The 5,000-nt window shown below is 49.5% G+C and overlaps 3 non-coding genes across 3 annotated transcripts in view; all 3 read left to right on the top strand.

The window, feature by feature from the left end:
- Window positions 1-3,764: 3,764 nt before the first annotated feature.
- LOC125034355 lies at window positions 3,765-3,883 on the top strand. The gene has a single exon (XR_007115677.1). It is a non-coding gene; the product is annotated as a 5S ribosomal RNA (ribosomal RNA).
- Window positions 3,884-4,344: 461 nt separating this feature from the next.
- On the top strand, window positions 4,345-4,463 carry LOC125034354. The gene has a single exon (XR_007115676.1). It is a non-coding gene; the product is annotated as a 5S ribosomal RNA (ribosomal RNA).
- Window positions 4,464-4,923: 460 nt separating this feature from the next.
- LOC125034353 overlaps window positions 4,924-5,000 on the top strand; it is a 119-nt gene continuing 42 nt past the window's right edge. Inside the window, exon 1 of the ribosomal RNA XR_007115675.1 lies at window positions 4,924-5,000. This exon is cut by the window's right edge and continues 42 nt beyond it. This is a non-coding gene — a ribosomal RNA (5S ribosomal RNA).

The raw sequence follows: 5,000 nt of genomic DNA, 5'->3' as shown, positions 1-5,000 counted from the left end.
AGGGCACAGCTGTGGTGGTGCTGTGTGCTGTGCCCATGCTCCTTGTGAACCCGTGAAGGTGTTCGTGCGGGGGTCCCGTTTTCCATTGAAGCCGGTTTAGTACCATCCTCTCAGCCGTCTTGGCCAGGCAGCTGAGCAGAGAGATGGGGCGGTACTTCCCCGGCTCCTTTGGTTTTGGGACGGGAACTATGGTAGCCCTCTTCCAACTCTGGGGTAGAGTGGAAGTTTCCCAGGACTTGTTGATGAGTTGCAAGAGTGCACGCTCACCTGCTAGTCCTAGGTGGGAGATAATGGGGTACGAGATCCCATCAGAGCCCGGGGCTGTGTTGGAACTGGTTTTATAGGCTTTCCTTAGTTCCCTCAGAGAAAAGATAACGTCTGAGTTATCGGGTTCGGCTAACCTTTCTCTGATCTGAGCGTGTCTGTCTGGCTGTAGACGCTCTTGTCTTGCCCTCAGCTCGGCTGGCAGACTGTTGCTGCTCGTTCTCGCAGAAAACTCGTGCGCCAGTCTGTTAGCCTCTGCTTGGGGGTCGTGATGGGTGCACCTCGTGGCTGAGCGGCTGGTAGCTCGCTTGACCCGTTGCCACAGCTCTGAAAGGGTGGTTTGGTGGTCGAAGGACTCACACCATTCCAGCCACTTTTCCTGCCTGACTCTGTTGGCAGTTTCCTTGGCATCCGTGACAGCTTCCCTTAGGAGGGATAAGTTGTCAGGGGTTCTTTGCCTTCGGAATAGTTTTCGGCACATGTTCACCCTGTGGATGACCTCCCTGATCTCGTCATTGAAGTACCAGGCGTCTTTGTGATTTCTGGACCCAGGCCGAGTTTTGGGTATGGTCTGTGAGGCTGCTTCATTAATGGCGTTTAGCAGGCTAGCTTCGAGCACTTCCACATTTTCGCTTTGTGGGGGATCGTTGCATCTCAGACAGAGGGCCAAGGCGTTTTGAAACGCCTGACAGTTGGCCTTGTCTGTTTTCCATCTTGGATTCGGTCTTAGGATTTCGGCTGGGCCAGCATCCATGAGGGTAGTTATAGTGCCGTAATGGTCACTTGTGACGGTCTCATCGACACGCCAGCCAATCCTCCCCACCAGAGTTGCAGTGGCCAGGGTGAGGTCTAGGACCCCTCATCTGAGTGTTGAGGAGAGCGATCTCAGGGAATGTCTCTAGCACGTCGGCTATGTGATAGCCGGCCGCATCCGGTGCCCGGCAGGGAGCCAGGATGGGGTGGTGTGCATTGAAGTCTCCCCCTATGATCACTCGGTCGTGTGCAACAGAAGCACAGACCTGGCTGATGTCTAAGCTTCTACAGCGTGGCCGGCTGTACACATTGTACAGTTTGAGGGGCCCCCCGGCCAGGTGAACCTCGACGGCAAGGGATTTAACATCGTCTCCACAGTGCGATGCATCGGCTATTGCGGAGCAGGGGATTGTTGCTCTCACAAGGGTGATCAAGCCTCTCTTGCCAGGTGTTCGTGGCAGTGTGAAGGTACCCTGAGAAGCGAACAGTGTCCACTGTTAATGTCTCCTGTAGCATGACAATGTCAATGTTCCTTGATCGCACTACTGCTTGGAGAAAAGCGTTCTTTGCAGAGAAGCTATTGATGTTCCACTGTAGGATGCTTAGATGGTGTGTCATGATGTTACTCAGTGTTAGTTACATCAGAGACATCGTCGGAGTCTGACAACTCCATTGCGAGGTCCTCGCTGGTTGAGGGCTCCTCGTCTATTGTCAGGCTATCCTTGGGTCCACTGGGGGGTGGAGAGCCTTTGGTAGCTCTAACTTTGGTTGGTTCGGCTTTTCTCTCAGGCTTTTTCTTGGCTGGCCTTGCTGGCCTTGCCTGGGCTAGGTCAGCGTGATCTGGCTCTGGCTGCACAGATTCAGCCTGTTTTGGCTCTGCCTGTGAAGGCATGGCCTGGTTTGGAGTGGGGAGGGGAGTCTCGTCCTGGGTTGAGGGTGAGGCTGGTTATGCTCTAACCAGCTTTCTTCCCTTCAGGGCTGCGACAGTCTGGGTCATTGCCGTCATGGCGACCGAAACTGCCTTCTCGGCCTCCTCACTCGACCTCCCCAGGGCTGTTGCTACTGCTGTGACAACAGCAGTTAACAGGAGAGTCATGTCCTCGTCAAAGAGGACATCCGGTGTCGGCTGAGGGGCGGCTTCCTTCTTCTTAGGAGGTCGGGAGGCCTTTTCGCTTTTGTTCCTTCCCCAGACATGGGTGCCCGGTGGGGCAGGAACAAAGTCTGGTCGGTTTTGAGCAACCTCTTGTCGCCTGAGGGCCGCCTCTTTCCTGACAGAGCAAGTCAGACTCCAGGCATGATGCCTCTTGGCACAGTTGGGACATTTGGCTGTTGTGTCCCTCTTTTCCTCTTTGTATGCCTTAAGGCATACCTCTGTGTTGTGTGCCTTGCTACAGACACCACATTTAGGCTTGGCTGTACAGTTAGCCTGGTGGTGACCGTATTTCTGGCACTTGAAACACCGAAGTGGTTCTGGCACATACGTTCGAAGGTTGTAGGTGCCCCAGTTACCCAGATCAAGGGTAGTGGTTGGGGCACCTTTCATGGTCACAAGGACTTGCCTGGTTGGGGTCTTCCCCTTCGACATTCGGGAAGCCTGCACGACCTGTGGGTGTGAAGCGATCAGCTCCACATCGTACGAGACTGAGAAGCCAAGTAGCACCATCTTGGTTCTCTTTTCCTCGGGACTTAGTGGGGAAAGACTCACTTTCCTCCCATCGGCTAGCTCCTTCGTTTCCCGGAGGAAATTCAAGGTAGCTTGATCTTTGGGCATTATGATCATGCCCTGATCTCGGGCGACCCGGATCGACAACCGGATTTTCTGTTGCAACTCCAATGCCCTGACCAATTGGTAGGCATTGTCGAAGCCTTCGGGTTTAGCTGGCACTTTGAACTGGGCGAAGCGTTTAAGGGGGTCCCAACTCTTCATCAGAGTCGGTTTCCGGCCTCGGACGCTTCGGCCCGCCCTTTCGGCTTTCGGGCTTGTTTGTGGAGGCAGCAGCTGATGCGGCTGGTTCAGCCTGCTCTTCCCTCTCAATCGGGGAGGCCGTCTGAGAACTCGTGGGCCTCCCTGGCTTAGCTGTTGGCCTAGAGAGGCTAGCTCGCGAGTCAAGATCTCTGACTATTCGGTGGACAGACACATTGGCTTCGGTCTTGTCCACCTTAGCAGCAGGGGTGACAGTGTCATCCTGTGCACGGGGCTTTCTTTTGCCACCGGAAGGCACATATGCCTTCATGGTGACTGCCGTGGTTGGGCCTTGTGCGGAACACCAGATGCCGTTGGCATTTTATTATGTATGCTAAATTTTATGCATTTCTTTACAACATATAGCAGTTCTTCTCATATGTGTGGCAAGAAAGCAATTGAAAATATACTTCAATCAAATAGAGTCAAAGTCAACGCCGTTGGAACGCGTGAGAAGGACAGGCCGAAAACGAATGGATAATAATATTTGACTCAATATCACATACACTGCTTATACACTCTACATGCTTTACAGAGTTGCACAGCTCAAAAAGGGTACAAGACTTACGGTAGGTCCATAAAAGTAGTGACAATTGAGTTAGAATTGCTTATATTCCCGATAGCGAGCGGTCGACTATGATTCATACATTATGATTTCAGTGCTATGATTGATTGGAAGGCCATGCTAATGGAATTTGGTGTAAAAAGACAAGATCAATTTGATGAATAGTTATGGAAAGCTGTGAGCTGTGATACAAAGTTGGTTCATTTTGTTACAGTTAATGCCAACGATCATACCACGTTGAAAGCACCGCTTCTCGTCCGATCAGCGAAGTTAAGCAGCGTTGGGTCTGGTCAGTACTTGGATGGGTGACCGCCTGGGAACACCAGATGCCGTTGGCATTTTATTATGTATGCTAAATTTTATGCATTTCTTTACAACATATAGCAGTTCTTCTCATATGTGTGGCAAGAAAGCAATTGAAAGATATACTTCAATCAAATAGAGTCAAAGTCAACGCCGTTGGAACGCGTGAGAAGGACAGGCCGAAAACGAATGGATAATAATATTTGACTCAATATCACATACACTGCTTATACACTCTACATGCTTTACAGAGTTGCACAGCTCAAAAAGGGTACAAGACTTACGGTAGGTCCATAAAAGTAGTGACAATTGAGTTAGAATTGCTTATATTCCCGAGAGCGGTCGACTATGATTCATACATTATGATTTCAGTGCTATGATTGATTGGAAGGCCATGCTAATGGAATTTGGTGTAAAAAGACAAGATCAATTTGATGAATAGTTATGGAAAGCTGTGAGCTGTGATACAAAGTTGGTTCATTTTGTTACAGTTAATGCCAACGATCATACCACGTTGAAAGCACCGCTTCTCGTCCGATCAGCGAAGTTAAGCAGCGTTGGGTCTGGTCAGTACTTGGATGGGTGACCGCCTGGGAACACCAGATGCCGTTGGCATTTTATTATGTATGCTAAATTTTATGCATTTCTTTACAACATATAGCAGTTCTTCTCATATGTGTGGCAAGAAAGCAATTGAAAATATACTTCAATCAAATAGAGTCAAAGTCAACGCCGTTGGAACGCGTGAGAAGGACAGGCCGAAAACGAATGGATAATAATATTTGACTCAATATCACATACACTGCTTATACACTCTACATGCTTTACAGAGTTGCACAGCTCAAAAAGGGTACAAGACTTACGGTAGGTCCATAAAAGTAGTGACAATTGAGTTAGAATTGCTTATATTCCCGAGAGCGGTCGACTATGATTCATACATTATGATTTCAGTGCTATGATTGATTGGAAGGCCATGCTAATGGAATTTGGTGTAAAAAGACAAGATCAATTTGATGAATAGTTATGGAAAGCTGTGAGCTGTGATACAAAGTTGGTTCATTTTGTTACAGTTAATGCCAACGATCATACCACGTTGAAAGCACCGCTTCTCGTCCGATCAGCGAAGTTAAGCAGCGTTGGGTCTGGTCAGTA

This window comes from Penaeus chinensis, chromosome 17 (assembly GCF_019202785.1).
Source record: "Penaeus chinensis breed Huanghai No. 1 chromosome 17, ASM1920278v2, whole genome shotgun sequence".
Classification (NCBI taxonomy): Eukaryota; Metazoa; Arthropoda; class Malacostraca; order Decapoda; family Penaeidae; genus Penaeus; species Penaeus chinensis.
This window is presented reverse-complemented; position numbering and strand designations above follow the sequence as displayed.